The sequence below is a fragment of the Gossypium arboreum genome, chromosome 6, assembly GCF_025698485.1.
Source record: "Gossypium arboreum isolate Shixiya-1 chromosome 6, ASM2569848v2, whole genome shotgun sequence".
In the NCBI taxonomy this organism is placed as follows: Eukaryota; Viridiplantae; Streptophyta; class Magnoliopsida; order Malvales; family Malvaceae; genus Gossypium; species Gossypium arboreum.
In genome coordinates this window covers 91319447-91339427 of record NC_069075.1, presented here as the reverse complement: position 1 = coordinate 91339427, position 19981 = coordinate 91319447, and positions in this window count along the sequence as shown.

Genomic DNA, 19981 nt, shown 5'->3' with positions numbered 1-19981 from the left:
GTTTTGAAATCCTTGTAACATGATCTACCTATTTCTACCATTTATTTGAGTTATGATGAAGGTCTAGGGTTTGAACCATGTTATAAATTTGTGTATTTTGATGTTTAATGGTAGATTATGCATGTTTATGGTTGGAGAAACAACTTTTGCTAAGTGATTTTCAATGAAAATGCTAAAAGGACTAATTTGTAAAAGTTATAAAATTTGTCATAAAAGTGTGATTTAGTGGAAATTGTGGGTTTTATAGTTATGAAAGTGGTTTGGCTAGGCTTAAGGTGAAAATAAATTGAATGAAAATTATTTTACAAACCTAGGGTAAAAGTGTAAATATGATAAAATTTAGGGGCAAAATGTAATTTTTGCCATAGTATGATAAAATGTAGTAATTAAATGTTTAAATAAACAAAATAAAAGCCAAATTTTTGTCATATTCAACCCCTTGGCCGAAATTTTGAAGACCACCATGGCTAGGGTTTTGTTTAAGCTTTACAAGCTTCATAGTAAGTCCGTTCTTGCCCCGTTTTTAATGATTTTCACGTTTTTGAAATCCTTGTAACATGATCTACCTATTTCTACCATTTATTTGAGTTATGATGAAGGTCTAGGGTTTGAACCATGTTATAATTGTTTGTATTTTGATGTTTAATTGTAGATTATGCATGTTTATGGTTGGAGAAACAACTTTTGCTAAGTGATTTTCAATGAAAATGCTAAAATGGACTAATTTGTAAAAGTTATAAAATTTGTCATAAAAGTGTGATTTAGTGGAAATTGTGGGTTTTATAGTTATGAAAGTGGTTCGGCTAAGCTTAAGGTGAAAATAAATTGAATGAAAATTATTTTACAAACCTAGGGCAAAAGTGTAAATATGATAAAATTTAGGGCAAAATGTAATTTTGCCATAGTATGATAAAATTTAGTAATTAAATGTTTAAATAAACAAAATAAAAGCCAAATTTTGGTCATCTTCAACCCTTGGCCGAAATTTTGAAGACCACCATGGCTAGGGTTTTGTTTAAGCTTTACAAGCTCCATAGTAAGTCCGTTCTTGCCCTGCTTTTAATGATTTTCACGTTTTGAAATCCTTGTAACATGATCTACCTATTTCTACCATTTATTTGAGTTATGATGAAGGTCTAGGGTTTGAACCATGTTATAAATTTGTGTATTTTGATGTTTAATGGTAGATTATGCATGTTTATGGTTGGAGAAACAACTTTTGCTAAGTGATTTTCAATGAAAATGCTAAAAGGACTAATTTGTAAAAGTTATAAAATTTGTCATAAAAGTGTGATTTAGTGGAAATTGTGGGTTTTATAGTTATGAAAGTGGTTTGGCTAGGCTTAAGGTGAAAATAAATTGAATGAAAATTATTTTACAAACCTAGGGTAAAAGTGTAAATATGATAAAATTTAGGGGCAAAATGTAATTTTTGCCATAGTATGATAAAATTTAGTAATTAAATGTTTAAATAAACAAAATAAAAGCCAAATTTTGGTCATCTTCAACCCTTGGCCGAAATTTTGAAGACCACCATGGCTAGGGTTTTGTTTAAGCTTTCCAAGCTCCATAGTAAGTCCGTTCTTGCCTGCTTTTAATGATTTTCACGTTTTGAAATCCTTGTAACATGATCTACCTATTTCTACCATTTATTTGAGTTATGATGAAGGTCTAGGGTTTGAACCATGTTATAAATTTGTGTATTTTGATGTTTAATGGTAGATTATGCATGTTTATGGTTGGAGAAACAACTTTTGCTAAGTGATTTTCAATGAAAATGCTAAAAAGGACTAATTTGTAAAAGTTATAGAATTTGTCATAAAGGTGTGATTTAGTGGAAATTGTGGGTTTTTATAGTTATGAAAGTGGTTCGGCTAAGCTTAAGGTGAAAAGAAATTGAATGAAAATTATTTTACAAACCTAGGGGCAAAAGTGTAAATATGATGAAATTTAGGGGCAAAAATGTAATTTTTGCCATAGTATGATGTAATGTAGTAATTAAATGTTTAAATAAACAAAATAAAAGCCAAATTTTGGTCATCTTCAACCCCTTGGCCGAAATTTTGAAGACCACCATGGCTAGGGTTTTGTTTAAGCTTTCCAAGCTCCATAGTAAGTCCGTTCTTGCCTGCTTTTAATGATTTTCACGTTTTGAAATCCTTGTAACATGATCTACCTATTTCTACCATTTATTTGAGTTATGATGAAGGTTTAGGGTTTGAACCATGTTATAAATTTGTGTATTTTGATGTTTAATGGTAGATTATGCATGTTTATGGTTGGAGAAACAACTTTTGCTAAGTGATTTTCAATGAAAATGCTAAAAAGGACTACTTTGTAAAAGTTATAAAATTTGTCATAAAAGTATGATTTAGTAGAAATTGTGGGTTTTTGTAGTTGTGAAAGTGGTTCGGCTGGGCTTAAGGTGAAAATAAATTGAATGAAAATTATTTTACAAGCCTAGGGGCAAAAGTGTAAATATGAGAAAATTTAGGGGTAAAAATGTATTTTTTCCATAGTATGATATAATTTAGTAATTAAATGTTTAAATGAACAAAATAAAAGCCAAATTTTTGTCATCTTCAACCCCTTGGCCGAAATTTTGAAGACCACCATGGCTAGGGTTTTGTTTAAGCTTTCCAAGCTCCATAGTAAGTCCGTTTTTGCCCTGCTTTTTAATGATTTTCACGTTTTGAAATCCTTGTAACATGATCTACCTATTTCTACCATTTATTTGAGTTATGATGAAGGTCTAGGGTTTGAACCATGTTATAAATTTGTGTATATTGATGTTTAATGGTAGATTATGCATGTTTATGGTTGGAGAAACAACTTTTGCTAAGTGATTTTCAATGAAAATACTAAAAAGGACTAATTTGTAAATGTTATATAATTTGACATAAAAGTGTGATTTAGTGGAAATTGTGGGGTTTATAGTTATGAAAGTGGTTCGGCTAGGTTTAAGGTGAAAATAAATTGAATGAAAATTATTTTACAAACCTAGGGGCAAAAGTGTAAATATGATGAAATTTAGGGGCAAAATGTAATTTTGCCATAGTATGATAAAATGTAGTAATTAAATGTTTAAATAATCAAAATAAAAGCCATATTTTTGTCATATTCAACCCCTTGGCCGAAATTTTGAAGACCACCATGGCTAGGGTTTTGTTTAAGCTTTACAAGCTTCATAGTAAGTCCGTTCTTGCCTGCTTTTAATGATTTTCACGTTTTGAAATCCTTGTAACATGATCTACCTATTTCTACCATTTATTTGAGTTATGATGAAGGTCTAGGGTTTGAACCATGTTATAAATTTTTGTATTTTGATGTTTAATGGTAGATTATGCATGTTTATGGTTGGAGAAACAACTTTTGCTAAGTGATTTTCAATGAAAATGCTAAAAGGACTAATTTGTAAAAGTTATAAAATTTGTCATAAAAGTGTGATTTAGTGGAAATTGTGGGTTTTATAGTTATGAAAGTGGTTCGGCTAGGCTTAAGGTGAAAATAAATTGAATGAAAATTATTTTACAAACCTAGGGTTAAAAGTGTAAATATGATGAAATTTAGGGGCAAAAATGTATTTTTTCCATAGTATGATATAATTTAGTAATTAAATGTTTAAATGAACAAAATAAAAGCCAAATTTTTGTCATCTTCAACCCCTTGGCCGAAATTTTGAAGACCACCATGGCTAGGGTTTTGTTTAAGCTTTCCAAGATCCATAGTAAGTCCGTTCTTGCCCCGTTTTTAATGATTTTCACGTTTTTGAAATCCTTGTAACATGATCTACCTATTTCTACCATTTATTTGAGTTATGATGAAGGTCTAGGGTTTGAACCATGTTATAAATTTGTGTATTTTGATGTTTAATGGTAGATTATGCAAGTTTATGGTTGGAGAAACAACTTTTGCTAAGTGATTTTCAATAAAAATGCTAAAAAGGACTAATTTGTAAAAGTTATAAAATTTGTCATAAAAGTGTGATTTAGTGGAAATTGTGGGTTTTATAGTTATGAAAGTGGTTCGGCTAGGTTTAAGGTGAAAATAAATTGAATGAAAATTATTTTACAAAGCCTAGGGGCAAAAGTGTAAATATGATAAAATTTAGGGGCAAAATGTAATTTTTGCCATAGTATGATAAAATTTAGTAATTAAATGTTTAAATAAACAAAATAAAAGCCAAATTTTGGTCATCTTCAACCCCTTGGCGAAATTTTGAAGACCACCATGGCTAGGGTTTTGTTTAAGCTTTCCAAGCTCCATAGTAAGTCCGTTCTTGCCTGCTTTTTAATGATTTTCACGTTTTGAAATCCTTGTAACATGATCTACCTATTTCTACCATTTATTTGAGTTATGATGAAGGTCTAGGGTTTGAACCATGTAATAAATTTGTGTATTTTGATGTTTAATGGTAGATTATGCATGTTTATGGTTGGAGAAACAACTTTTGCTAAGTAATTTTCAATGAAAATGCTAAAAAGGACTAATTTCTAAAAGTTATAAAATTTTTCATAAAAGTGTGATTTAATGGAAATTGTGGGTTTTTATAGTCATGAAAGTGGTTCGGCTCGGCTTAAGGTGAAAATAAATTGAATGAAATTATTTTACAAGCCTAGGGGTAAAAGTGTAAATATGAGAAAATTTAGGGTAAAAAATGTAATTTTTGCATTAGTATGAGAAAATTTAGTAATTAAATGTTTAAATAAACAAAATAAAAGCCAAATTTTGGTCATCTTAAACCCCTTGGCCGAAATTTTGAAGACCACCATGGCTAGGGTTTTGTTTAAGCTTTCCAAGCTCCATAGTAAGTCCGTTCTTGCCCCGTTTTTAATGATTTTCACGTTTTTGAAATCCTTGTAACATGATCTACCTATTTCTACCATTTATTTGAGTTATGATGAAGGTCTAGGGTTTGAACCATGTTATAAATTTGTGTATATTGATGTTTAATGGTAGATTATGCATGTTTATGGTTGGAGAAACAACTTTTGCTAAGTGATTTTCAATGAAAATGCTAAAAGGACTAATTTGTAAAAGTTATAAAATTTTTCATAAAAGTGTGATTTAGTGGAAATTGTGGGTTTTATAGTTATGAAAGTGGTTCGGCTAGGCTTAAGGTGAAAATAAATTGAATGAAAATTATTTTACAAGCCTAGGGGCAAAAGTGTAAATATGAGAAAATTTAGGGTAAAAATGTAATTTTTGCCATAGTATGATATAATTTAGTAATTAAATGTTTAAATAAACAAAATAAAAGCCAAATTTTGGTCATCTTCAACCCCTTGGCCGAAATTTTGAAGACCACCATGGCTAGGGTTTTGTTTAAGCTTTCCAAGCTCCATAGTAAGTCCGTTCTTGCCCCGTTTTTAATGATTTTCACGTTTTTGAAATCCTTGTAACATGATCTACCTATTTCTACCATTTATTTGAGTTATGATGAAGGTCTAGGGTTTGAACCATGTTATAAATTTGTGTATATTGATGTTTAATGGTAGATTATGCATGTTTATGGTTGGAGAAACAACTTTTGCTAAGTGATTTTCAATGAAAATGCTAAAACGGACTAATTTGTAAAAGTTATAAAATTTGTCATAAAAGTGTGATTTAGTGGAAATTGTGGGTTTTATAGTTATGAAAGTGGTTTGGCTAGGTTTAAGGTGAAAATAAATTGAATGAAAATTATTTTACAAACCTCAGGGTAAAAGTGTAAATATGATGAAATTTGGGGCAAAAATGTAATTTTTGCCGTAGGATGGTAAAATGTAGTAATGAAATGTTTAAATAAACAAAATAAAATCCAAATTTTGGTCATCTTCAAGCCCTTGGCCGAAATTTTGAAGACCACCATGGCTAGGGTTTTGTTTAAGCTTTCCAAGCTCCATAGTAAGTCCGTTCTTGCCCCGTTTTTAATGATTTTCACGTTTTTGAAATCCTTGTAACATGATCTACCTATTTCTACCATTTATTTGAGTTATGATGAAGGTCTAGGGTTTGAACCATGTTATAAATTTTTGTATTTTGATGTTTAATGGTAGATTATGCATGTTTATGGTTGGAGAAACAACTTTTGCTAAGTGATTTTCAATGAAAATGCTAAAAAGGACTAATTTGTAAAAGTTATAAAATTTGTCATAAAAGTGTGATTTAGTGGAAATTGTGGGTTTTATAGTTATGAAAGTGGTTCGGCTAGGTTTAAGGTGAAAATAAATTGAATGAAAATTATTTTACAAACCTAGGGGCAAAAGTGTAAATATGATGAAATTTAGGGGCAAAAATGTAATTTTGCCATAGGATGGTAAAATGTAGTAATGAAATGTTTAAATAAACAAAATAAAAGCCAAATTTTTGTCATATTCAACCCCTTGGCCGAAATTTTGAAGACCACCATGGCTAGGGTTTTGTTTAAGCTTTACAAGCTTCATAGTAAGTCCGTTCTTGCCCCGTTTTTAATGATTTTCACGTTTTTGAAATCCTTGTAACATTATCTGCCTATTTCTACCATTTATTTGAGTTATGATGAAGGTTTAGGGTTTGAACCATGTTATAAATTTTTGTATTTTGATGTTTAATGGTAGATTATGCATGTTTATGGTTGGAGAAACAACTTTTGCTAAGTGATTTTCAATGAAAATGCTAAAAAGGACTAATTTGTAAAAGTTATAAAATTTTTCATAAAAGTGTGATTTAATGGAAATTGTGGGTTTTTATAGTCATGAAAGTGGTTTGGCTCGGCTTAAGGTGAAAATAAATTGAATGAAATTATTTTACAAGCCTAGGGGTAAAAGTCTAAATATGAGAAAATTTAGGGTAAAAAATGTAATTTTTGCCATAGTATGAGAAAATTTAGTAATTAAATGTTTAAATAATCAAAATAAAAGCCAAATTTTTGTCATATTCAACCCCTTGGCCGAAATTTTGAAGACCACCATGGCTAGGGTTTTGTTTAAGCTTTACAAGCTTCATAGTAAGTCCGTTCTTGCCCCGTTTATAATGATTTTCACGTTTTTGAAATCCTTGTAACATTATCTGCCTAGTTCTACCATTTATTTAAGTTATGATGAAGGTCTAGGGTTTGAACCATGTTATAAATTTTTGTATTTTGATGTTTAATGGTAGATTATGCATGTTTATGGTTGGAGAAACAACTTTTGCTAAGTAATTTTCAATGAAAATGCTAAAAAGGACTAATTTGTAAAAGTTATAAAATTTTTCATAAAAGTGTGATTTAATGGAAATTGTGGGTTTTTATAGTCATGAAAGTGGTTTGGCTCGGCTTAAGGTGAAAATAAATTGAATGAAATTATTTTACAAGCCTAGGGCAAAAGTGTAAATATGAGAAAATTTAGGGTAAAAATGTAATTTTGCCATAGTATGATAAAATTTAGTAATTAAATGTTTAAATAAACAAAATAAAAGCCAAATTTTGGTCATCTTCAACCCTTGGCCGAAATTTTGAAGACCACCATGGCTAGGGTTTTGTTTAAGCTTTCCAAGCTCCATAGTAAGTCCGTTCTTGCCTGCTTTTAATGATTTTCACGTTTTGAAATCCTTGTAACATGATCTACCTATTTCTACCATTTATTTGAGTTATGATGAAGGTCTAGGGTTTGAACCATGTTATAAATTTGTGTATATTGATGTTTAATGGTAGATTATGCATGTTTATGGTTGGAGAAACAACTTTTGCTAAGTGATTTTCAATGAAAATGCTAAAAAGGACTAATTTGTAAAAGTTATAGAATTTGTCATAAAGGTGTGATTTAGTGGAAATTGTGGGTTTTTATAGTTATGAAAGTGGTTCGGCTAAGCTTAAGGTGAAAATAAATTGAATGAAAATTATTTTACAAACCTAGGGGCAAAAGTGTAAATATGATGAAATTTAGGGGCAAAAATGTAATTTTTGCCATAGTATGATGTAATGTAGTAATTAAATGTTTAAATAAACAAAATAAAAGCCAAATTTTTGTCATATTCAACCCCTTGGCCGAAATTTTGAAGACCACCATGGCTAGGGTTTTGTTTAAGCTTTACAAGCTTCATAGTAAGTCCGTTCTTGCCCCGTTTTTAATGATTTTCACGTTTTTGAAATCCTTGTAACATGATCTACCTATTTCTACCATTTATTTGAGTTATGATGAAGGTTTAGGGTTTGAACCATGTTATAAATTTGTGTATTTTGATGTTTAATGGTAGATTATGCATGTTTATGGTTGGAGAAACAACTTTTGCTAAGTGATTTTCAATGAAAATGCTAAAAAGGACTAATTTGTAAAAGTTATAAAATTTGTCATAAAAGTGTGATTCAGTGGAAATTGTGGGTTTTATAGTTATGAAAGTGGTTCGGCTAGGTTTAAGGTGAAAATAAATTGAATGAAAATTATTTTCCAAACCTCGGGGTAAAAGTGTAAATATGATGAAATTTGGGGCAAAAATGTAATTTTTGCCATAGGATGGTAAAATGTAGTAATGAAATGTTTAAATAAACAAAATAAAAGCCAAATTTTTGTCATATTCAACCCCTTGGCCGAAATTTTGAAGACCACCATGGCTAGGGTTTTGTTTAAGCTTTACAAGCTTCATAGTAAGTCCGTTTCTTGCCTGCTTTTAATGATTTTCACGTTTTTGAAATCCTTGTAACATGATCTACCTATTTCTACCATTTATTTGAGTTATGATGAAGGTCTAGGGTTTGAACCATGTTATAAATTTTTGTATTTTGATGTTTAATGGTAGATTATGCATGTTTATGGTTGGAGAAACAACTTTTGCTAAGTAATTTTCAATGAAAATGCTAAAAAGGACTAATTTGTAAAAGTTATAAAATTTTTCATAAAAGTGTGATTTAATGGAAATTGTGGGTTTTTATAGTCATGAAAGTGGTTTGGCTCGGCTTAAGGTGAAAATAAATTGAATGAAATTATTTTACAAGCCTAGGGGTAAAAGTCTAAATATGAGAAAATTTAGGGTAAAAAATGTAATTTTTGCCATAGTATGAGATAATTTAGTAATTAAATGTTTAAATAAACAAAATAAAAGCCAAATTTTGGTCATCTTCAACCCCTTGGCCGAAATTTTGAAGACCACCATGGCTAGGGTTTTGTTTAAGCTTTACAAGCTTCATAGTAAGTCCGTTCTTCCCCCATTTATAATGATTTTCACGTTTTTGAAATCCTTGTAACATTATCTGCCTATTTCTACCATTTATTTAAGTTATGATGAAGGTCTAGGGTTTGAACCATGTTATAAATTTTTGTATTTTGATGTTTAATGGTAGATTATGCATGTTTATGGTTGGAGAAACAACTTTTGCTAAGTGATTTTCAATGAAAATGCTAAAAAGGACTAATTTGTAAAGTTATAAAATTTTTCATAAAAGTGTGATTGAATGGAAATTGTGGGTTTTTATAGTCTTGAAAGTGGTTTGGCTCGGCTTAAGGTGAAAATAAATTGAATGAAATTATTTTACAAGCCTAGGGGCAAAAGTGTAAATATGAGAAAATTTAGGGTAAAAAATGTAATTTTTGCCATAGTATGAGAAAATTTAGTAATTAAATGTTTAAATAAACAAAATAAAATCCAAATTTTGGTCATCTTCAAGCCCTTGGCCGAAATTTTGAAGACCACCATGGCTAGGGTTTTGTTTAAGCTTTCCAAGCTCCATAGTAAGTCCGTTCTTGCCTGCTTTTAATGATTTTCACGTTTTGAAATCCTTGTAACATGATCTACCTATTTCTACCATTTATTTGAGTTATGATGAAGGTCTAGGGTTTGAACCATGTTATAAATTTGTGTATATTGATGTTTAATGGTAGATTATGCATGTTTATGGTTGGAGAAACAACTTTTGCTAAGTGATTTTCAATGAAAATGCTAAAAAGGACTAATTTGTAAGAGTTATAACATTTTTCATAAAAGTGTGATTGAATGGAAATTGTGGGTTTTTATAGTCTTGAAAGTGGTTTGGCTCGGCTTAAGGTGAAAATAAATTGAATGAAATTATTTTACAAGCCTAGGGGCAAAAGTGTAAATATGAGAAAATTTAGGGTAAAAAATGTAATTTTTGCCATAGTATGAGAAAATTTAGTAATTAAATGTTTAAATAAACAAAATAAAATCCAAATTTTGGTCATCTTCAAGCCCTTGGCCGAAATTTTGAAGACCACCGTGGCTAGGGTTTGGTTTAAGCGTTCCAAGCTCCATAGTAAGTCCGTTCTTGCCCCGTTTTTAATGATTTTCACGTTTTTGAAATCCTTGTAACATGATCTACCTATTTCTACCATTTATTTGAGTTATGATGAAGGTCTAGGGTTTGAACCATGTTATAAATTTGTGTATATTGATGTTTAATGGTAGATTATGCATGTTTATGGTTGGAGAAACAACTTTTGCTAAGTAATTTTCAATGAAAATGCTAAAATGGACTAATTTGTAAAAGTTATAAAATTTGTCATAAAAGTGTGATTTAGTGGAAATTGTGGGTTTTATAGTTATGAAAGTGGTTCGGCTAGGTTTAAGGTGAAAATAAATTGAATGAAAATTATTTTACAAACCTAGGGGCAAAAGTGTAAATATGATGAAATTTAGGGGCAAAAATGTAATTTTTGCCATAGGATGGTAAAATGTAGTAATGAAATGTTTAAATAAACAAAATAAAAGCCAAATTTTTATCATATTCAACCCCTTGGCCGAAATTTTGAAGACCACCATGGCTAGGGTTTTGTTTAAGCTTTACAGGCTTCATAGTAAGTTCGTTCTTGCCCCGTTTTTAATGATTTTCACGTTTTTGAAATCCTTGTAAGATTATCTGCCTATTTCTACCATTTATTTGAGTTATGATGAAGGTTTAGGGTTTGAACCATGTTATAAATTTTTGTATTTTGATGTTTAATGGTAGATTATGCATGTTTATGGTTGGAGAAACAACTTTTGCTAAGTAATTTTCAATGAAAATGCTAAAAAGGACTAATTTGTAAAAGTTATAAAATTTTTCATAAAAGTGTGATTTAATGGAAATTGTGGGTTTTTATAGTCATGAAAGTGGTTTGGCTCGGCTTAAGGTGAAAATAAATTGAATGAAATTATTTTACAAGCCTAGGGGTAAAAGTCTAAATATGAGAAAATTTAGGGTAAAAAATGTAATTTTTGCCATAGTATGAGATAATTTAGTAATTAAATGTTTAAATAAACAAAATAAAAGCCAAATTTTGGTCATCTTCAACCCCTTGGCCGAAATTTTGAAGACCACCATGGCTAGGGTTTTGTTTAAGCTTTACAAGCTTCATAGTAAGTCCGTTCTTCCCCCATTTATAATGATTTTCACGTTTTTGAAATCCTTGTAACATTATCTGCCTATTTCTACCATTTATTTAAGTTATGATGAAGGTCTAGGGTTTGAACCATGTTATAAATTTTTGTATTTTGATGTTTAATGGTAGATTATGCATGTTTATGGTTGGAGAAACAACTTTTGCTAAGTGATTTTCAATGAAAATGCTAAAAAGGACTAATTTGTAAGAGTTATAACATTTTTCATAAAAGTGTGATTGAATGGAAATTGTGGGTTTTTATAGTCTTGAAAGTGGTTTGGCTCGGCTTAAGGTGAAAATAAATTGAATGAAATTATTTTACAAGCCTAGGGGCAAAAGTGTAAATATGAGAAAATTTAGGGTAAAAAATGTAATTTTTGCCATAGTATGAGAAAATTTAGTAATTAAATGTTTAAATAAACAAAATAAAATCCAAATTTTGGTCATCTTCAAGCCCTTGGCCGAAATTTTGAAGACCACCGTGGCTAGGGTTTGGTTTAAGCGTTCCAAGCTCCATAGTAAGTCCGTTCTTGCCCCGTTTTTAATGATTTTCACGTTTTTGAAATCCTTGTAACATGATCTACCTATTTCTACCATTTATTTGAGTTATGATGAAGGTCTAGGGTTTGAACCATGTTATAAATTTGTGTATATTGATGTTTAATGGTAGATTATGCATGTTTATGGTTGGAGAAACAACTTTTGCTAAGTGATTTTCAATGAAAATGCTAAAAAGGACTAATTTGTAAAAGTTATAGAATTTGTCATAAAGGTGTGATTTAGTGGAAATTGTGGGTTTTTATAGTTATGAAAGTGGTTCGGCTAAGCTTAAGGTGAAAATAAATTGAATGAAAATTATTTTACAAACCTAGGGGCAAAAGTGTAAATATGATGAAATTTAGGGGCAAAAATGTAATTTTTGCCATAGTATGATGTAATGTAGTAATTAAATGTTTAAATAAACAAAATAAAAGCCAAATTTTTGTCATCTTCAACCCCTTGGCCGAAATTTTGAAGACCACCATGGCTAGGGTTTTGTTTAAGCTTTACAAACTTCATAGTTAGTTCGTTCTTGCCCCGTTTTTAATGATTTTCAGGTTTTTGAAATCCTTGTAAATGATCTGCCTATTTCTACCATTTATTTGAGTTATGATGAAGGTTTAGAGTTTGAACCATGTTATAAATTTGTGTATTTTGATGTTTAATGGTAGATTATGCATGTTTATGGTTGGAGAAACAACTTTTGCTAAGTGATTTTCAATGAAAATGCTAAAAAGGACTAATTTGTAAAAGTTATAAAATTTTTCATAAAAGTGTGATTTAATGGCAATTGTGGGTTTTTATAGTCATGAAAGTGGTTTGGCTCGGCTTAAGGTGAAAATAAATTGAATGAAATTATTTTACAAGCCTAGGGGTAAAAGTGTAAATTCGAGAAAATTTAGGGTAAAAAATGTAATTTTTGCCATAATATGCTAAAATGTAGTAATTAAATGTTTAAATAAACAAAATACAAGCAAAATTTTTGTCATCTTCAACCCCTTGGCCGAAATTGTGAAGACCACCATGGCTAGGGTTTTGTTTAAGCTTTACAAGCTTCATAGTAAGTCTGTTCTTGCCCCGTTTTTAATGATTTTCACGTTTTTGAAGTCCTTGTAACATTATCTACCTATTTCTACCATTTATTTAAGTTATGATGAAGGTTTAGGGTTTGAACCGTGTTATAAATTTTTGTATTTTGATGTTTAATGGTAGATTATGCATGTTTATGGTTGGAGAAACAACTGTTGCTAAGTGATTTTAAATGAAAATGCTAAAAAGGACTAATTTGTAAAAGTTATAAAATTTTTCATAAAAGTGTGATTTAATGGAAATTGTGGGTTTTTATAGTCATGAATGTGGTTTGGCTCGGCTTAAGGTGAAAATAAATTGAATGAAATTGTTTTACAAGCCTAGGGGTAAAAGTGTAAATATGAGAAAATTTAGGGGCAAAAATGTAATTTTTGCCATAGTATGAGAAAATTTAGTAATTAAATGTTTAAATAAACAAAATAAAAGCCAAATTTTGGTCATCTTCAACCCCTTGGCCGAAATTTTGAAGACCACAATGGCTAGGGTTTTGTTTAAGCTTTCCAAGCTCCATAGTAACTTCGTTCTTGCCCCGTTTTTAATGATTTTCACGTTTTTGAAATCCTTGTAACATGATCTACCTATTTCTTCCATTTATTTGAGTTATGATAAAGGTCTAGGGTTTTAACCATGTTATAAATTTGTGTATATTGATGTTTAGTGGTAGATTATGCATGGTTATGGTTGGAGAAACAACTTTTGCTAAGTGATTTTCAATGAAAATGCTAAAAGGACTAATTTGTAAAAGTTATAAAATTTGTCATAAAAGTGTGATTTAGTGGAAATTGTTGGTTTTTATAGTTATGAAAGTGGTTCGGCTAGGCTTAATGTGAAAATAAATTGAATGAAAATTATTTTACAAACCTAGGGGCAAAAGTGTAAATATGATGAAATTTAGGGGCAAAAATGTAATTTTTCCCATAGTATGATAAAATGTAGTAATTAAATGTTTAAATAAACAAAATAAAAGGAAAATTTTTGTCATCTTCAACCCCTTGGCCGAAATTTTGAAGACCACCATGGCTAGGGTTTTGTTTAAGCTTTACAAGCTTCATAGTTAGTTCGTTCTTGCCCCGTTTTTAATGATTTCACGTTTTTGAAATCCTTGTAACATTATCTGCCTATTTCTACCATTTATTTGAGTTATGATGAAGGTTTAGGGTTTGAACCATGTTATAAATTTGTGTATTTTGATGTTTAATGGTAGATTATGCATGTTTATGGTTGGAGAAACAACTTTTGCTAAGTGATTTTCAATGAAAATGCTAAAAAGGACTAATTTGTAAAAGTTATAAAATTTTTCATAAAAGTGTGATTTAATGGCAATTGTGGGTTTTTATAGTCATGAAAGTGGTTTGGCTCGGCTTAAGGTGAAAATAAATTGAATGATATTATTTTACAAGCCTAGGGGCAAAAGTGTAAATATGATGAAATTTAGGGGCAAAAATGTAAATTTTGCCATAGGATGGTAAAATGTAGTAATGAAATTTTTAAATAAACAAAATAAAAGCCAAATTTTTGTCATCTTCAACCCCTTGGCTGAAACTGTGAAGACCACCATGGCTAGGGTTTTGTTTAAGCTTTACAAGCTTCATAGCAAGTCCGTTCTTGCCCCGTTTTTAATGATTTTCACGTTTTTGAAATCCTTGTAACATTATCTGCCTATTTCTACCATTTATTTAAGTTATGATGAAGGTTTAGGGTTTGAACCGTGTTATAAATTTTTGTATTTTGATGTTTAATGGTAGATTATGCATGTTTATGGTTGGAGAAACAACTTTTGCTAAGTGATTTTAAATGAAAATGCTAAAAAGGACTAATTTGTAAAAGTTATAAATTTTTTCATAAAAGTGTGATTTAATGGAAATTGTGGGTTTCTATAGTCATGAAAGTGGTTTGGCTCGGCTTAAGGTGAAAATAAATTGAATGAAATTATTTTACAAGCCTAGGGGTAAAAGTGTAAATATGAGAAAATTTAGGGGCAAAAATGTAATTTTTGCCATAGTATGAGAAAATTTAGTAATTAAATGCTTAAATAAACAAAATAAAAGCCAAATTTTGGTCATCTTCAACCCCTTGGCCGAAATTTTGAAGACCACCGTCGCTAGGGTTTTGTTTAAGCTTTCCAAGCTCCATAGTAACTTCGTTCTTGCCCCGTTTTTAATGATTTTCACGTTTTTGAAATCCTTGTAACATGATCTACCTATTTCTTCCATTTATTTGAGTTATGATGAAGGTCTAGGGTTTGAACCATGTTATAAATTTGTGTATATTGATGTTTAATGGTAGATTATGCATGTTTATGGTTGGAGAAACAACTTTTGCTAAGTGATTTTCAATGAAAATGCTAAAAAGGACTAATTTGTAAAAGTTATAAAATTCGTCATAAAAGTGTAATTTAGTGGAAATTGGTGGTTTTTATAGTTATGAAAGTGGTTCGGCTAGGCTTAAGGTGAAAATAAATTGAATGAAAATTATTTTACAAACCTAGGGGCAAAAGTGTAAATATGATGAAATTTAGGGGCAAAAATGTAATTTTTGCCATAGTATGATAAAATGTAGTAATTAAATGTTTAAATAAACAAAATAAAAGGCAAATTTTTGTCATCTTCAACCCCTTGGCCGAAATTTTGAAGACCACCATGGCTAGGGTTTTGTTTAAGCTTTACAAGCTTTATAGTTAGTTCGTTCTTGCCCCGTTTTTAATGATTTTTAGGTTTTTGAAATCCTTGTAACATTATCTGCCTATTTCTACCATTTATTTGAGTTATGATGAAGGTTTAGGGTTTGAACCATGTTATAAATTTGTGTATTTAGATGTTTAATGGTAGATTATGCATGTTTATGGTTGGAGAAACAACTTTTGCTAAGTGATTTTCAATGAAAATGCTAAAAAGGACTAATTTGTAAAACTTATAAAATTTTTCATAAAAGTGTGATTTAATGGCAATTGTGGGTTTTTATAGTCATGAAAGTGGTTTGGCTCGGCTTAAGGTGAAAATAAATTGAATGAAATTATTTTACAAGCCTAGGGGTAGAAGTGTAAATATGAGAAAATTTAGGGTCAAAAATGTAATTTTTGCCATAGTATGAGAAGATTTAGTAATTAAATGTTTAAATAAAGAAAATAAAAGCGAAATTTTGGTCATCTTAAACCCCTTGGCCGAAATTTTGAAGACCACCATGGCTAGGGTTTGGTTTAAGCTTTCCAAGCTCCATAGTAAGTCTGTTCTTGCCCCGTTTTTAGTAATTTTCACGTTTTTGAAATCCTTGTAACATGATCTACCTATTTCTTCCATTTATTTGAGTTATGATGGAGGTCTAGGGTTTGAGCCATGTTATAAATTTGTGTATTTTGATGTTTAATGGTAGATTATGCATGTTTATGGTTGGAGAAACAACTTTTGCTAAGTGATTTTCAATGAAAATGCTAAAAAAGACTAATTTGTAAAAGTTATAAAATTTGTCATAAAAGTGTGATTTAGTGGAAATTGTGGGTTTTTATAGTTATGAAAGTGGTTCGGCTAGGCTTAAGGTGAAAATAAATTGAATGAAAATTATTTTACAAGCCTAGGGTAAAAGTGTAAATATGATAAAATTTAGGGGCAAAATGTAATTTTGCCATAGTATGATAAAATTTAGTAATTAAATGTTTAAATAAACAAAATAAAAGCCAAATTTTGGTCATCTTCAACCCCTCGGCCGAAAGATTGAAGACCACCATGGCTAGGGTTTTGTTTAAGCTTTCCAAGCTCCATAGTAAGTCCGTTCTTGCCCCGTTTTTAATGATTTTCACGTTTTTGAAATACTTGTAACATGATCTGGAACGCCCTAATTTTTCGGAATTCTGTGAATGTTGGCATAGGTTTAATTATGTTAGTGGGCCTCTAGAAGGCCCAAGCTTAAGATAGAACCCGACAATTTTAGTTAATTTTTGTTCCATAAGAAAAAGGGGGTGAAATTATGAAATAGGACATATGTGAAAATGTTTGAAAATGCTATATGCTAAATTGAAGTGGCCAAACAAATAGGTGTGCAAAATAGGAGGATTTGCATGACAAACCTCCCATTTTACATGAAGTGGCCGGCCATCATGTTGTTGAAGACAATATGTGCACTTGATATCCATAATTTATGGTACAAATTGATAAAAATTGATAATGGGTTAGGTAAATGTTCCATGATAATGGGTTAGGTAAATGTTCCATGATGGGCATTTCATGTCTTTTGTATTAAAGAATTAAATGGATGAAATATGAAATTTTATTAAAAGAAAAAGGGGTGAAAAGAACAAAGTTTTGTCCATCTTTGTTCATCATAGCCGAAAGTTAGAGAAGAGAAAGGAGAGGAGAAAGCTCTTGAATGTTCGGTCACTTGGGGAAGAAAATTGATGGTAAGTTCATGGTAGTTTGCTTCTATCTTGATGTTCATGAGTTCTTCTTAATTCTACCTTAACTCTTGAAGAATATTTTGGTTTTTGGGTGTGTTGTGAGCATTTGGTCATGAATTAAAATGAAGGAAATGGTTGTTGTTTCATGTTCTTTTGATGAAAAATGGAAGATAGGTGAAGTTGAGCCAAACAAATGATCATGCATGTGCCTTAGATGCTAAAGGGAAAAATCGGATAACATGTTGTGCTTTAAAATGATGAAATAGAGATTATGCTTAAGTAAAAATCATAGATATGTGATGATTGATTGGTGATATACATGTTTAAATAACATGCATGCAAGATAGGTGTGTGAAAGAGTGATTTGGTAATAAATTTGCTTGGGACAGCAGTAGTAACGTGACTTTGGAAAATCACCATAAATTGTGGGAGATGAATTAGAAGCTGAATAAATTATGTAATTAAAGATTAATGAGTCTAGTTGCAAATTAAATAAACGAGAACATATTTTGAATTCTGTACAATGAGAAATTTGATTCGTAATGAAGAGTGGTCAGATTAGTCAAACAGTGAAACATGGGAAACTTTGAGAAAAATCTGGTATTGATTGGCTAAACCAAAAATTCTGAAAATTTTATGGATAGGAGATATATGAGTCTATTTTCAGGGAAAATTAACGGCACTTGATTTGGAGTTTTGTAGCTCCAGTTATAAATGATTTAGTGACTGTTGCTCAGGAAGACAGCTTGCAGTGAAATTATGATTATGTGGTAAACATTGACAAAAATTTGTTAATGAGTTGCTTATTGATTTCTTATAAGCTTACTATGACCTGTAGGTGTGGTTGGCCGAATATTGTAAGGGGTTAATACGTAGTTTTTATTTGAATAGTTAGATTAACGTGTTAGTAATCCAATTGTAGGCGGTTCGTGTGTAGATCTAAATCAAGATATCGTCGCAAACAGGTGTGTAACTAACACCCTCTTTCTTAGTCTAGATCAGCAAAAGCCGAAAAGCCGAAATGCCAAAAATCAATATTTTGTAGATTTGCGAGTGTGCGAATGCTCATGAGGTAAATCAATTAATGTTTTTGGTAAGCTGCAATGTTTGGACTGCAAAGTGCATGATTTCTGTGCCCTCGATATTTTTTGGGCTTAATGGGCCAAAATTAGAATGATGGGCCAATGTGCCCAATTCAAGAAGAACCCTCGGTAGTGATTACATTAGTACGTGAAAGGTAGGAATATGCATGAAAAACCCTAAAATAGATAAATTACTGAAATACCTTTAAAAGTGGAAAATTTACAGTTTTACCCCTAGGAGATAAATTAAAATACCCCTAGGGTTAAATTGACCTAAATGCATGTTTGATTGTTGTTATTTCTTGCATGCCATGTTGTTATTATCGATGCATGGACTGGGATATTGACGGAGGAAGTACTGAAAGTGGCTTGTCCACGTCTTGGAGGCTTTGTTTCAATTCTTGTTAAGCGAGCAAAGAAGGTCAAGAATGTGGAGTGTTAATTTGGGTGGGTTGAGCTATTCCCACATGGAGTGTATGGCTGGTATGGGTGGAGTGTAGTGGTTGGTGGGTTGAGTAGTCTCCCAAATGGGCTTGTATATGTTATTGATGTTGCATGTATTTTGAAATGGGCCTATGGGCCATACTGTTATCTAAATAAGGGCTCAGGCCCGGTTTATTATAATCTGAAAAGGGCTCGGCCCGATATCATTATTACTGAATGGACTTAGGCCCAATGGGCTTGAGTGACTTGGGCTTTGAATGGGTTTCTTTACACTAAGTTTCCCCAAACTCACCCCTTCTTTAACCTTGCAGGTGAGCCTTGATGTGGGTGGCTTGGAGCCGGAGGGGATTCAGAGTGGCCATGGTGAATACTTTTGGGTTTGAAAAAGAGACTGGTTTTCTTAAGTTATTTTTAATTACTATTTAATTTTGGGTTGTAATAAGGCCATTTTAACTTTATTTTCTTCTTTGATTTTACGGGAATATATTATTTTAAACAACTTTAAATTGATGGATAATAATTCAAATGGGCTAGACTTAGGGCGTGATTTCAAAACGATACTTGTTTTTTTTTTAAATAACACGACGTCATGAATACTCAATTTACCAAAGATAACCACTCAAAGAAATTTCAACTTGTTATAACCAAGTGTGGCAATGGATGTGGACATGTCTAGGATTGGATCCAATCGGAGAGCTTGGTACTTAAGCAGCCTTCATGGCTCACCTCTTCTGTTATGGGTACCTACCTGGTGCCCAGCTTCCATTCACTTGGTTAGTTTAACAAAAGTCGGCTTTTAAAACACTAAAAAGGGAACACGGGTTTTTGACTTTAAAGTGGCACGTCAGATTCGGCCTTAACGTCTGGGTCGGGTTTGGGGTGCTACATGATCTACCTATTTCTACCATTTATTTGAGTTATGATGAAGGTTTAGGGTTTGAACCATGTTATAATTTTCTGTATTTTGATGTTTAATGGTAGATTATGCATGTTTATGGTTAGAGAAACAACTTTTGCTAAGTTATTTTCAATGAAAATGCTAAAAAGGACTAATTTCTAAAAGTTATACAATTTGTCATAAAAGTGTGATTTAGTGGAAATTGTGGGTTTTAATAGTTATGAAAGTGGTT